Source organism: Peromyscus maniculatus, chromosome 3 (genome assembly GCF_049852395.1).
Source record: "Peromyscus maniculatus bairdii isolate BWxNUB_F1_BW_parent chromosome 3, HU_Pman_BW_mat_3.1, whole genome shotgun sequence".
Classification (NCBI taxonomy): Eukaryota; Metazoa; Chordata; class Mammalia; order Rodentia; family Cricetidae; genus Peromyscus; species Peromyscus maniculatus.
Window position 1 is genome coordinate 41,941,393 of NC_134854.1, and position 14,383 is coordinate 41,955,775.

Genomic DNA, 14,383 nt, shown 5'->3' on the forward strand with positions numbered 1-14,383 from the left:
CAGTTTCAAGTTCTAGCAGCAAGTGTTCATTCAGGCTAAGAACAGCACTCTTGTGCTATTCTGGCCATACCCAGTGCAAATAGCATTCCATCCTTCCCAGCCAGTAGAGTATAATGGACAGAAGAGAAGCTCCTGTTTTACTTAGTTTCCAATAAAGAATTGAGCTCGTATGCCCCGTTTGTGTAGGAAGCACAGTTCTTTGTTCTGAGCCTGCTCACTGTAGCGGCCCTGTAGGAAACACAGTAGAGTGCAAGAATGCCCGTTTCTCAAAAGCAGAGTGTTTTTTTGCATGGCACACTAGGGTTCAATGAAACTTCCTAAACGGATTGAATCACATTCAGTTTCAAGTTCTAGCAGCAAGTGTTCATTCAGGCTAAGAACAGCACTCTTGTGCTATTCTGGCCATACACAGTGTAAATAGCATTCGCCTCTGTTCCCAGCCAGTAGAGTATTATGGACTGAAGAGACGCTCCTGTTTTACTTAGTTTCCAATACTGAGTTCAACTAGACATGCCCCGTTTGTGTAGTAAGCACAGTTCTTTTGTTCTGAGCTAGCTCACTGTACTGGCCCTATAGGAAACACATTAGAGCACAGGAATGGCCGATTCTCAAAAGCAGAGAGTTTTTCTTGCATGGCACACAAGGGTTCATTGAAACTTCCTAAACGGAGTTGAATCACGTTCAGTTTTAAGTTCTGGCAGCAAGTGTTCATTCAGGCTAAGAACAGCACTCTTGTGCTATTCTGGCCATACACAGTGCAAATAGCAATCGCGTCTGTTCCCAGGAAGTACAGTGTATTGGACTGAAGGGAAGCTCCTGTTTTACTTAGTTTCCAATACTGAGTTGAACTAGATATGCCCCGTTTGTGTAGGAATCACAGTTATTTTGTTTTGAGCCTGCTCACTGTACTGGCCCTATAGATAACGCAGTAGAGTGCAAGAATGCCAGTTTCTCAAAAGCAGAGAGTTTTTCTCGCATGGCACACTAGGGTTTAATGAAACTTCCTAAACGGATTGAATAACGTTCAGATTCAAGTTCTAGCAGCAAGTGTATATTCAGGCTAAGAACAGCACTATTTTGCTATTCTGGCCATACACAGTGCAAATAGCATTCGCGTCTGTTTTCAGCCAGTATAGTGTATTGGCCTGAAGAGAAGCTCCTGCTTTACTTAGTGTCCAATACTGAGTTGAACTAGACAAGCCCCGTTTGTGTAGGATTCACAGTTCTTTTGTTCTGAGCTAGCTCACTGTACTGGCCCTATAGGAAACACAGTAGAGTGCAAGAATGCCCGTTTTTCATAAGCAGAGTGTTTTTCTTGATGGCACACTAGGGTTCAATGAAACTTCCTAAACGGAGTTGAATCACGTTCAGTTTCAAGTTCTAGCAGCAAGTGTTCATTCAGGCTAAGATCAGCACTCTTTTGCTATTCTGGCCTTACACAGTGCAAATAGCATTCGCGTCTCTTCCCAGCCAGTACAGTGTATTGGACTGAAGAGAAGCTCCTGTTTTACTTAGTTTCCAATACTGAGTTGAACTAGATATTCCCCGTTTGTGTCGGAAGCACAGTTCTTTTGTTCTGAGCTAGCTCACTGTACTGGTCCTATAGGAAACACAGTAGAGTGCAAGAATGCCTGTTTCTCAAAAGCAGAGTGTTTTTCATGCATGGCACAGTAGGGTTCAATGAAACTCCCTAAATGATTTGTATCACGTTCAGTTTCAAGTTCTAGCAGCAAGTGTTCATTCAGGTTAAGAACAGCACTCTTGTGCTATTCTCGCCATATATAGTGCAAATAGCATTCATGTCTATTCCCAGCCAGTACAGTGTATTGGACTGAAGAGAAGCTCCTGTTTTACTTAGTTTCCAATACTCAGTTGAACTAGATATGCCCCGTTTGCGTAGGAAGCACAGTTCTTTTGTTCTGAGCTAGCTCACTGTAGTGGCCCTATAGGAAACACAGTAGAGTGCAAGCATTAACCTTTCTCAAAAGCAGAGTGTTTTCCTTGCATGGCACACTAGGGTTCAATGAACCTTCCTAAACGGACTTCAATCACTTTCAGTTTCAAGTTCTAGCAGCAAGTGTTCATTAAGGCTAAGAATAGCACTCTTGTGCTATTCTGGCCATACACAGTGCAAATAGCATTCGCGTCTGTTCCCAGCCAGTAGAGTGTAATGGATTGAAGAGATGCTCCTGTTTTACTTAGTTTCCAATACTGAGTTGAACTAGATATGCCCCGTTTGTGTAGGAAGCACAGTACTTTTTTTCTGAGCTAGCTCACTGTACTGGTCCTATAGGAAACACAGTAGAGTGCAAGAATGCCTGTTTCTCAAAAGCAGAGTGTTTTTCATGCATGGCACAGTAGGGTTCAATGAAACTCCCTAAATGATTTGTATCACGTTCAGTTTCAAGTTCTAGCAGCAAGTGTTCATTCAGGTTAAGAACAGCACTCTTGTGCTATTCTTGCCATATATAGTGCAAATAGCATTCATGTCTATTCCCAGCCAGTACAGTGTATTGGACTGAAGAGACGTTCCTGTTTTACTTAGTTTCCAATACTGAGTTGAACTAGGTATGCCCCGTTTGTGTAGGAAGCACAGTTCTTTTGTTCTGACCTAGCTCACTCTACTGGCCCTGTAGGAAACACAGTAGAGTGCAAGAATGCCCGTTTCTCAAAAGCAGAGTGTTTTTCTTGCATGGCACACTAGGGTTCAATGAAACTTCCTAAACGGAGTTGAATCACGTTCATTTTCAAGTTCTAGCAGCAAGTGTTCATTCAGGCTAAGAACAGCATTTTTGTGTTATTCTGGCCATACACAGTGCAAATAGCATTCGCGTCTGTTCCCAGCCAGTAGAGTGTAATGGACTGAAGAGACGCTCCTGTTTTACTTAGTTTCCAATACTGAGTTGAACTAGATATGCCCCGTTTGCGTAGGAAGCACATTTCTTTTGTTCTGAGATAGCTCACTGTACTGGCCTTTTAGGAAACACAGTAGAGTGCAAGAATGCCCGTTTCTCAAAAGGAGAGTGTTTTTCTTGCATGGCACACTAGGCTTCAATGAAACTTCCTAAATGATTTGAATCACGTTCAGTTTCAAGTTCTAGCAGCAAGTGTTCATTCAGGCTAAGAACAGCACTCTTGTGCTATTCTGGCCATACCCAGTGCAAATAGCATTCCAACCTTCCCAGCCAGTAGAGTATAATGGACAGAAGAGAAGCTCCTGTTTTACTTAGTTTCCAATAAAGAATTGAGCTCGTATGCCCCGTTTGTGTAGGAAGCACAGTTCTTTGTTCTGAGCTAGCTCACTGTAGCGGCCCTGTAGGAAACACAGTAGAGTGCAAGAATGCCCGTTTCTCAAAAGCAGAGTGTTTTTTTGCATGGCACACTAGGGTTCAATGAAACTTCCTAAACGGATTGAATCACATTCAGTTTCAAGTTCTAGCAGCAAGTGTTCATTCAGGCTAAGAACAGCACTCTTGTGCTATTCTGGCCATACACAGTGTAAATAGCATTCGCCTCTGTTCCCAGCCAGTAGAGTATTATGGACTGAAGAGACGCTCCTGTTTTACTTAGTTTCCAATACTGAGTTCAACTAGACATGCCCCGTTTGTGTAGTAAGCACAGTTCTTTTGTTCTGAGCTAGCTCACTGTACTGGCCCTATAGGAAACACATTAGAGCACAGGAATGGCCGATTCTCAAAAGCAGAGAGTTTTTCTTGCATGGCACACAAGGGTTCATTGAAACTTCCTAAACGGAGTTGAATCACGTTCAGTTTTAAGTTCTGGCATCAAGTGTTCATTCAGGCTAAGAACAGCACTCTTGTGCTATTCTGGCCATACACAGTGCAAATAGCAATCGCGTCTGTTCCCAGGAAGTACAGTGTATTGGACTGAAGGGAAGCTCCTGTTTTACTTAGTTTCCAATACTGAGTTGAACTAGATATGCCCCGTTTGTGTAGGAATCACAGTTATTTTGTTTTGAGCCTGCTCACTGTACTGGCCCTATAGATAACGCAGTAGAGTGCAAGAATGCCAGTTTCTCAAAAGCAGAGAGTTTTTCTCGCATGGCACACTAGGGTTTAATGAAACTTCCTAAACGGATTGAATAACGTTCAGATTCAAGTTCTAGCAGCAAGTGTATATTCAGGCTAAGAACAGCACTATTTTGCTATTCTGGCCATACACAGTGCAAATAGCATTCGCGTCTGTTTTCAGCCAGTATAATGTATTGGCCTGAAGAGAAGCTCCTGCTTTACTTAGTGTCCAATAGTGAGTTGAACTAGACAAGCCCCGTTTGTGTAGGATTCACAGTTCTTTTGTTCTGAGCTAGCTCACTGTACTGGCCCTATAGGAAACACAGTAGAGTGCAAGAATGCCCGTTTTTCATAAGCAGAGTGTTTTTCTTGATGGCACACTAGGGTTCAATGAAACTTCCTAAACGGAGTTGAATCACGTTCAGTTTCAAGTTCTAGCAGCAAGTGTTCATTCAGGCTAAGATCAGCACTCTTTTGCTATTCTGGCCTTACACAGTGCAAATAGCATTCGCGTCTCTTCCCAGCCAGTACAGTGTATTGGACTGAAGAGAAGCTCCTGTTTTACTTAGTTTCCAATACTGAGTTGAACTAGATATTCCCCGTTTGTGTCGGAAGCACAGTTCTTTTGTTCTGAGCTAGCTCACTGTACTGGTCCTATAGGAAACACAGTAGAGTGCAAAAATGCCTGTTTCTCAAAAGCAGAGTGTTTTTAATGCATGGCACAGTAGGGTTCAATGAAACTCCCTAAATGATTTGTATCACGTTCAGTTTCAAGTTCTAGCAGCAAGTGTTCATTCAGGTTAAGAACAGCACTCTTGTGCTATTCTCGCCATATATAGTGCAAATAGCATTCATGTCTATTCCCAGCCAGTACAGTGTATTGGACTGAAGAGAAGCTCCTGTTTTACTTAGTTTCCAATACTCAGTTGAACTAGATATGCCCCGTTTGTGTAGGAAGCACAGTTATTTTCTTCTAAGCTAGCTCACTGTACTGGCTCTATAGGAAACACAGTAGAGTGTAAGAATGCCCGTTTCTCAAAAGCAGAGTGTTTTTCTTGCATGGCACACTAGGGTTCAATGAAACTTCATAAACGGAGTTGAATCACGTTCAGTTTCAAGATCTAGGAGCAAGTGTTCATTCAGGCTATGTAAAGCACTCTTGTTTTATTCTGGCCATACAAGGTGCAAATAGCTTTCGCGTCTGTTCCCAGCCAGTACAGTGTATTGGACTGAAGAGAAGCTCCATTTTTATTAGTTTCCAATACTGAGTTGAACTAGATATGTCCTGTTTGTGTAGGAAGCACAGTTCATTTGTTCTGAGCTACCTCACTGTACTGGCCCTTTAGGAAACACAGTAGAGTTCAAGAATGCCCGTTTCTCAAAAGCAGAGTGTTTTTCTTGCATGGCACACTAGGGTTCAATGAAACTTCCTAAACGGAGTTGAATCACGTTCAGTTTCAAGTTCTAGTAGCAAGTGTTCATTCAGGCTAAGAACAGCACTCTTGTGCTATTCTGGCCATACACAGTGCAAATAGCATCGCGTCTGTTCCCAGCCAGTTGAGTGTATTGGACTGAAGAGAAGCTCCTGTTTTACTTAGTTTCCAATACTGAGTTGAACTAGATATGCCCCGTTTGCGTAGGAAGCACAGTTCTTTTGTTCTGAGCTAGCTCACTGTACTGGCCCTATAGGAAACACAGTAGAGTGCAAGAATTAACCTTTCTCAAAAGCAGAGTGTTTTCCTTGCATGGCACACTAGGGTTCAATGAACCTTCCTAAACGGAGTTGAATCACTTTCAGTTTCAAGTTCTAGCATCAAGTGTTCATTAAGGCTAAGAATAGCACTCTTGTGCTATTCTGGCCATACACAGTGCAAATAGCATTCGCGTCTGTTCCCAGCCAGTAGAGTGTAATGGATTGAAGAGATGCTCCTGTTTTACTTAGTTTCCAATACTGAGTTGAACTAGATATGCCCCGTTTGTGTAGGAAGCACAGTACTTTTTTTCTGAGCTAGCTCACTGTACTGGCCCTATAGGAAACACAGTAGAGTGCAAGAATGCCCGTTTCTCAAAAGCAGAGTGTTTTCTTGCATGGCACACTAGAGTTCAATGAAACTTCCTAAAAGGAGTTGAATCATGTTCAGTTTCAAGTTCTAGCAGCAAGAGTTCATTCAGGCTAAGAACAACACTCCTTTGCTATTCTGGCCATACACAGTGCAAATATCATTCGCGACTCTTCCCAGCCAGTACAGTGTATTGGACTGAGGAGAAGCTCCTGTTTTACTTAGTTTTCAATACTGAGTTGAACTAGATATGCCCCGTTTGTGTAGGAAGCACAGTTATTTTTTTTTGAGCTAGATCACTGTACTGGCCCTATAGATAACACAGTAGAGTGCAAGAATGACAGTTTCTCAAAAGCAGAGAGTTTTTCTTGCATGGCACACTAGGGTTCAATGAAACTTCCTAAACGGATTGAATAACGTTCAGTTTCAAGTTCTAGCAGCAAGTGTTCATTCAGGCTAAGAACAGCACTATTGTGCTATTCTGGCCATACACAGTGCAAATAGCATTCGCGTCTGTTTCCCGCCAGTACAGTGTATTGGCCTGAAGAGAAGCTCCTGCTTTACTTAGTGTCCAATACTGAGTTGAACTAGATATGCCCCGTTTGTGTACGAAGCACCGTTCTTTTGTTCTCAGCTAGCTCACTGTACTGGCCCTATAGGAAACCCAGTAGAGTGCAAGAATGCCTGATTCTCAAAAGCAGAGTGTTTTTCTTGCATGGCACACTAGGGTTCAATGAAACTTGCTAAACGGAGTTGAATCATGTTCAGTTTCAAGTTCTAGCAGCAAGTGTTTTTTCAGGCTAAGAACAGCACTCCTGTGCTATTCTGGCCATACACAGTGCAAATAGCATTCGTGTCTGTCCCAGCCAGTAGAGTGTAATGGACTTAAGAGAAGCTCCTGTTTAACTTAGTTTCCAATACTGACTTGAAATAGATATGCGCCGTTTGTGTAGGAAGCACAGTACTTTTGTTCTGAGCTAGCTCACTCTACTGGCCCTATAGGAAACACAGTAGAGTGCAAGAATGCCCGTTTCTCAAAAGCAGAGTGTTTTTCTTGCATGGAACACTAGGGTTCAATGAAACTTCCTAAACGGAGTTGAAACACGTTCAGTTTAGAGTTCTAGCAGCAAGTGTTCATTCAGGCTAAGAACAGCACTCTTGCTCTATTCTGGCCATACCCAGTGCAAATAGCATTCGCGTCTCTTCCCAGCAAGTACAGTGTGTTGGACTGAAGAGAAGCTCCTGTTTTACTTAGTTTCCAATACTGAGTTGAACCAGATATGCCCCGTTTGTGTGGGAAGCACAGTACTTTTGTTCTGAGCTAGCTCACTGTTCTGGCCCTATAGGAAACACAGTAGAGTGCAAGAATGCCCGTTTCTCAAATGCAGATTGTTTTTCTTGCATGGCACACTAGGGTTCAATGAAACTTCCTAAAAGGAGTTTAATCATGTTCAGTTTCAAGTTCTATCAGCAAGTGTTCATTCAGGCTATGACAGCATTCTTGTGCTATTCTGGCCATACACAGTGCAAATAGCATTCACGTCTGTTCCGAGCCAGTACAGTGCATTGGACTGAAGAGAAGCTCCTGTTTTACTTAGTTTCCAATACTGAGTTGAACTAAACATGCCCCGTTTGTGTAGGAAGCACAGTTCTTTAGTTCTGAGCTAACTCACTGTACTGACCCTATATGAAACACAGTAGAGTGCAAGAATGCCCGTTTCTCAAAAGCAGAGTGTTTTTCTTGCATGGCACACTAGGGTTCAATGAAACTTCCTAAACAGAGGTGAATCACGTTCAGTTTCAAGTTCTAGCCACAAGTGTTCATTCAGGCTAAGAACAGAATTCTTGTGCTATTCTGGCCATACACACTGCAAATAGCAATCGCGTCTGTTCCCAGCCAGTAGAGTGTAATGGACTGAAGAGACGTTCCTGATTTACTTAGTTTCCAATACTGAGTTGAACTAGACATGCCCCATTTGTGTAGGAAGCACAGTTCTTTTGTTTTGAGCTAGCTCACTGTACTGGCCCTATAGTAAACACAGTAGAGTTCAAGAAGGCCCGATTTTCAAAAGCAGAGTGTTTTTTTTTTATGGCACACTAAGGTTCAATGAAACTTCCTAAACGGAGTTGAATCACATTCAGTTTCAAGTTCTAGCAGCAAGTGTTCATTCAGGCTAAGAACAGCACTCTTCTGCTATTCTGGCCATACACAGTGCAAATAGCATTCGTGTCTGTTCCCAGCCAGTAGAGTGTATTGGACTGAAGAGAAGCTCCTGCTTTACTTAGTGTCCAATACTGAGTTGAACTAGATATGCCCCGTTTGTGTAGGATGCACAGTTCTTTTGTTCTGATGTAGCTCACTCTACTGGCCCTGTAGGAAACACAGTAGAGTGCAAGAACACCCGTTTCTCAAAAGCAGAGTGTTTTTCTTGCATAGCACACTAGGGTTCAATGAAACTTCCTAAACGGAGTTGAATCACGTTCAGTTTCAAGTTCTAGCAGCAAGTTTTCATTCAGGCTAAGAACAGTACTCTTGTGCTATTCTGGCCATACACAGTGCAAATAGCATTCGCGTCTCTTCCCAGCAAGTACAGTGTATTGGACTGAAGAGAAGCTCCTGTTTTACTTAGTTTCCAATACTGACTTGAAATAGATATGCCCCGTTTGTGTAGGAAGCACAGTACTTTTGTTCTGAGCTAGCTCACTGTACCGGCCCTATAGGAAACACAGTAGAGTGCAAGAATGCCTGTTTATCAAAAGGAGAGTGTTTTTCTTGCATGGCACACTAGGGTTCAATGAAATTTCCTAAACGTAGTTGAATCACATTCAGTCTAAAGTTCTAGCAGCAAGTGTTCATTCAGGCTAAGAACAGCACTCTTGTGCTATTCTGGCCATACACAGTGCAAATAGCATTCGCGTCTCTTCCCAGCAAGTACAGTGTATTGGACTGAAGAGAAGCTCTTGTTTTACTTAGTGTCCAATACTGAGTTGAACTGGATATGCACCGTTTGTATAGGAAGTACAGTTCTTTTGTTCTGAGCTAGCTCAACCTTCTGACCCTATAGGAATAACAGTAGAGTACAAGAATGCCCGTTTCTCAAAAGCAGAGTGTTTTTCTTGCATGGAACACTAGGGTTCAATGAAACTTCCTAAACGGAGTTGAAACACGTTCAGTTTAGAGTTCTAGCAGCAAGTGTTCATTCAGGCTAAGAACAGCACTCTTGCTCTATTCTGGCCATACACAGTGAAAATAGCATTCGCGTCTCTTCCCAGCAAGTACAGTGTGTTGGACTGAAGAGAAGCTCCTGTTTTACTTAGTTTCCAATACTGAGTTGAACCAGATATGCCCCGTTTGTGTGGGAAGCACAGTACTTTTGTTCTGAGCTAGCTCACTGTTCTGGCCCTATAGGAAACACAGTAGAGTGCAAGAATGCCCGTTTCTCAAATGCAGATTGTTTTTCTTGCATGGCACACTAGGGTTCAATGAAACTTCCTAAAAGGAGTTAAATCCCGTTCAGTTTCAAGTTTTAGCAGCAAGTGTTCATTCAGGCTATGAACAGAACTCTTGTGCTATACTGGCCATACACAGTGCAAATAGCATTCGTGTCTCTTCCCAGCAAATACAGTATATTGGACTGAAGAGAAGCTCATGTTTTACTTAGTTTCCAATACTGAGTTGATCTAAACATTCCCCGTTTGTGTAGGAAGCACGGTACTTTTGTTCTGAGCTAGTTCACTGTACTGGCCCTATAGGAAACACAGTAGAGTGCAAGAATGCCCGTTTTGCATAAGCAGAGTGTTTTTCTTGATGGCACACTAGGGTTCAATGAAACTTCCTAAACGGAGTTGAATCACGTTCAGTTTCAAGTTCTAGCAGCAAGTGTTCATTCAGGCTAAGATCAGCACTCTTGTGCTATTCTGGCCTTACACAGTGCAAATAGCATTCGCGTCTCTTCCCAGCCAGTACAGTGTATTGGACTGAAGAGGAGCTCCTGTTTTACTTAGTTTCCAATACTGAGTTGAATTAGATATTCCCCGTTTGTGTCGGAAACACAGTTCTTTTGTTCTGAGCTAGCTCACTGTACTGGTCCTATAGGAAACACAGTAGAGTGCAAGAATGCCTGTTTCTCAAAAGCAGAGTGTTTTTCATGCATGGCACAGTAGGGTTCAATGAAACTCCCTAAATGATTTGTATCACGTTCAGATTCAAGTTCTAGCAGCAAGTGTTCATTCAGGTTAAGAACAGCACTCTTGTGCTATTCTCGCCATATATAGTGCAAATAGCATTCATGTCTATTCCCAGCCAGTACAGTGTATTGGACTGAAGAGAAGCTCCAGTTTTATTAGTTTCCAATACTGAGTTGAACTAGATATGCCCCGTTTGTGTAGGAAGCACAGTTCTTTTGTTCTGAGCTAGGTTTTTACTGGCCCTATAGGAAACACAGTAGAGTGCAAGAAATTCTGTTTCTCAAAAGCAGAGTGTTTTTTTGCCTGGCACACTAGGGTTCAATGAAACTTCCTAAACGGAGTTGAATCACGTTCAGTTTCAATTCTAGCAGCAAGTGTGCATTCAGGCCAAGAACAGCACTCTTGTGCTATTCTGGCCATACACAGTGCAAATAGCATTCGCGTCTGTTCCCAGCCAGTAGAGTGTAATGGACTGAAGAGACGTTCCTGTTTTACTTAGTTTCCAATACTGAGTTGAACTAGATATGTCCTGTTTGTGTAGGAAGCACAGTTCATTTGTTCTGAGCTACCTCACTGTACTGGCCCTTTAGGAAACACAGTAGAGTTCAAGAATGCCCGTTTCTCAAAAGCAGAGTGTTTTTCTTGCATGGCACACTAGGGTTCAATGAAACTTCCTAAACGGAGTTGAATCACGTTCAGTTTCAAGTTCTAGTAGCAAGTGTTCATTCAGGCTAAGAATGTCACTCTTGTTCTATTCTGGCCATACACAGTGCAAATAGCATCGCCTCTGTTCCCAGTCAGTTGAGTGTATTGGACTGAATAGAAGCTCCTGTTTTACTTAGTTTCCAATACTGAGTTGAACTAGATATGCCCCGTTTGTGTAGGAAGCACAGTTCTTTTGTTCTGAGCTAGCTCACTGTACTGGCCCTATAGGAAACACAGTAGAGTGCAAGAATTAACCTTTCTCAAAAGCAGAGTGTTTTCCTTGCATGGCAGACTAGGGTTCAATGAACCTTCCTAAACGGAGTTGAATCACGTTCAGTTTCAAGTTCTAGCAGCAAGTGTTCATTAAGGCTAAGAACAGCTCTCTTGTGCTATTCTGGCCATACACAGTGCAAATAGCATTCGCGTCTGTTCCCAGCCAGTAGAGTGTAATGGATTGAAGAGATGCTCCTGTTTTACTTAGTTTCCAATACTGAGTTGAACTAGATATGCCCCGTTTGTGTAGGAAGCACAGTACTTTTTTTCTGAGCTAGCTCACTGTACTGGCCCTATAGGAAACACAGTAGAGTGCAAGAATGCCCGTTTCTCAAAAGCAGAGTGTTTTTCTTGCATGGCACACTAGAGTTCAATGAAACTTCCTAAAAGGAGTTGAATCACGTTCAGTTTCAAGTTCTAGCAGCAAGAGTTCATTCAGGCTAAGAACACCACTCTTTTGCTATTCTGGCCATACACAGTGCAAATATCCTTCGCAACTCTTCCCAGCAAGTACAGTGTATTGGACTGAAGAGAAGCTCCTGTTTTACTTAGTTTTCAATACTGAGTTGAACTAGATATGCCCCGTTTGTGTAGGAAGCCAAGTACTTTTTTTCTGTGCTAGCTCACTGTACTGGCCCTCTAGGAAACACAGTAGAGTGCAAGAATGCCCGTTTATCAAAAGCAGAGTGTTTTTTTGCATGGCACAATAGGGTTCAATGAAACTTCCTAAACGGATTGAATCACATTCAGTTTCAAGTTCTAGCAGCAAGTGTTCATTCAGGCTAAGAACAGCACTCTTGTGCTATTCCGGCCATACACAGTTTAAATAGCATTCGTGTCTATTCCCAGCCAGAAGAGTATTATGGACTGAAGAGACGGTCCTGTTTTACTTAGTTTCCAATACTGAGTTCAACTAGACATGCCCCGTTTGTGTAGGAAGCACAGTTCTTTAGTTCTGAGCTAGCTCACTGTACTGACCCTATAAGAAACACAGTAGAGTGCAAGAATGCCCGTTTTTCAAAAGCAGAGTGTTTTTCTTGCATGGCACACTAGGGTTAAATGAAACTTCCTAAACAGAGGTGAATCACGTTCAGTTTCAAGTTCTAGCCACAAGTGTTCATTCAGGCTAAGAACAGAACTCTTGTGCTATTCTGGCCATACACACTGCAAATAGCAATCGCGTCTGTTCCCAGCCAGTAGAGTGTAATGGACTGAAGAGACGTTCCTGTTTTACTTAGTTTCCAATACTGAGTTGAACTAGACATGCCCCGTTTGTGTAGGAAGCACAGTTCTTTTGTTTTGAGTTAGCTCACTGTACTGGCCCTATAGTAAACACAGTAGAGTTCAAGAAGGCCCGTTTTTCAAAAGCAGAGTGTTTTTTTTTTCATGGCACACTAAGGTTCAATGAAACTTCCTAAACGGAGTTGAATCACATTCAGTTTCAAGTTCTAGCAGCAAGTGTTCATTCAGGCTAAAAACAGCACTCTTCTGCTATTCTGGCCATACACAGTGCAAATAGCATTCGTGTCTGTTCCCAGCCAGTAGAGTGTATTGGACGGAAGAGAAGCTCCTGCTTTACTTAGTGTTCAATACTGAGTTGAACTAGATATGCCCCGTTTGTGTAGGATGCACAGTTCTTTTGTTCTGATGTAGCTCACTCTACTGGCCCTGTAGGAAACACAGTAGAGTGCAAGAATACCCGTTTCTAAAAAGCAGAGTGTTTTTCTTGCATAGCACACAAGGGTTCAATGAAACTTCCTAAACGGAGTTGAATCACGTTCAGTTTTAAGTTCTGGCAGCAAGTGTTCATTCAGGCTAAGAACAGCACACTTGTGCTATTTTGGCCATACACAGAGCAAATAGCATTCACGTCTGTTCCCAGGAAGTACAGTGTATTGGACTGAAGAGAAGCTTCTGTTTTACTTAGTTTCCAATACTGAGTTGAACTAGATATGCTCCGTTTTTGTAGGAAGCACAGTTATTTTGTTCTGAGCTAGCTCCCTGTACTGGCCCTATAGATAACACAGTAGAGTGCAAGAATGACAGTTTCTCAAAAGCAGAGAGTTTTTCTTGCATGGCACACTAGGGTTCAATGAAACTTCCTAAACGGATTGAATAACGTTCAGTTTCAAGTTCTAGCAGCAAGTGTTCATTCAGGCTAAGAACAGCACTATTGTGCTATTCTGGCCATACACAGTGCAAATAGCATTCGCGTCTGTTTCCAGCCAGTACAGTGTATTGGCCTGAAGAGAAGCTCCTGCTTTACTTAGTGTCCAATACTGTGTTGAACTAGATATGCCCCGTATGTGTAGGAAGCACCGTTCTTTTGTTCTCTGCTAGCTCACTGTACTGGCCCTATAGGAAACCCAGTAAAGTGCAAGAATGCCCGATTCTCAAAAGCAGAGTGTTTTTCTTGCATTGGACACTAGGGTTCAATGAAACTTGCTAAACGGAGTTGAATCACGTTCAGTTTCAAGTTCTAGCAGCAAGTGTTCATTCAGGCTAAGAACAGCACTATTGTGCTATTCTAGTATACACAATGCAAATAGCTTTCGCGTCCTGCACAGCCAGTAGAGTATAATGGAGTGAGGAGACGCTCCTGTTTTACTTAGTTTCCAATACTGAGTTGAACTAGGTATGCCCCGTTTGTGTAGGAAGCACAGTTCTTTTGTTCTGAGCTACCTCACTGTACTGGCCCTTTAGGAAACACAGTAGAGTGTAAGAATGCCTGTTTCTCAAAAGCAGAGAGTTTTTCTTGCATGGCACACTAGGGTTCAATGAAACTTCCTAAACGGAGTTTAATCATGTTCAGTTTCAATTCTAGCAGCAAGTGTTCATTCAGGCTCTGACAGCATTCTTGTGCTATTCTAGCCATACACAGTGCAAATAGCATTCACGTCTGTTCCGAGCCAGTACAGTGCATTGGACTGAAGAGAAGCTCCTGTTTTACTTAGTGTCCAATACTGAGTTGAACTAAATATGCCCCGTTTGTGTAGGAAGCACAGTTCTTTTGTTCTGACCTAGCTCACTGTACTGACCCTATAGGAAACACAGTAGAGTGTAAGAATGCCCGTTTCTCAAGCCGGGCGTTGGTGGCGCACGCCTTTAATCCCAGCACTCGGGAGG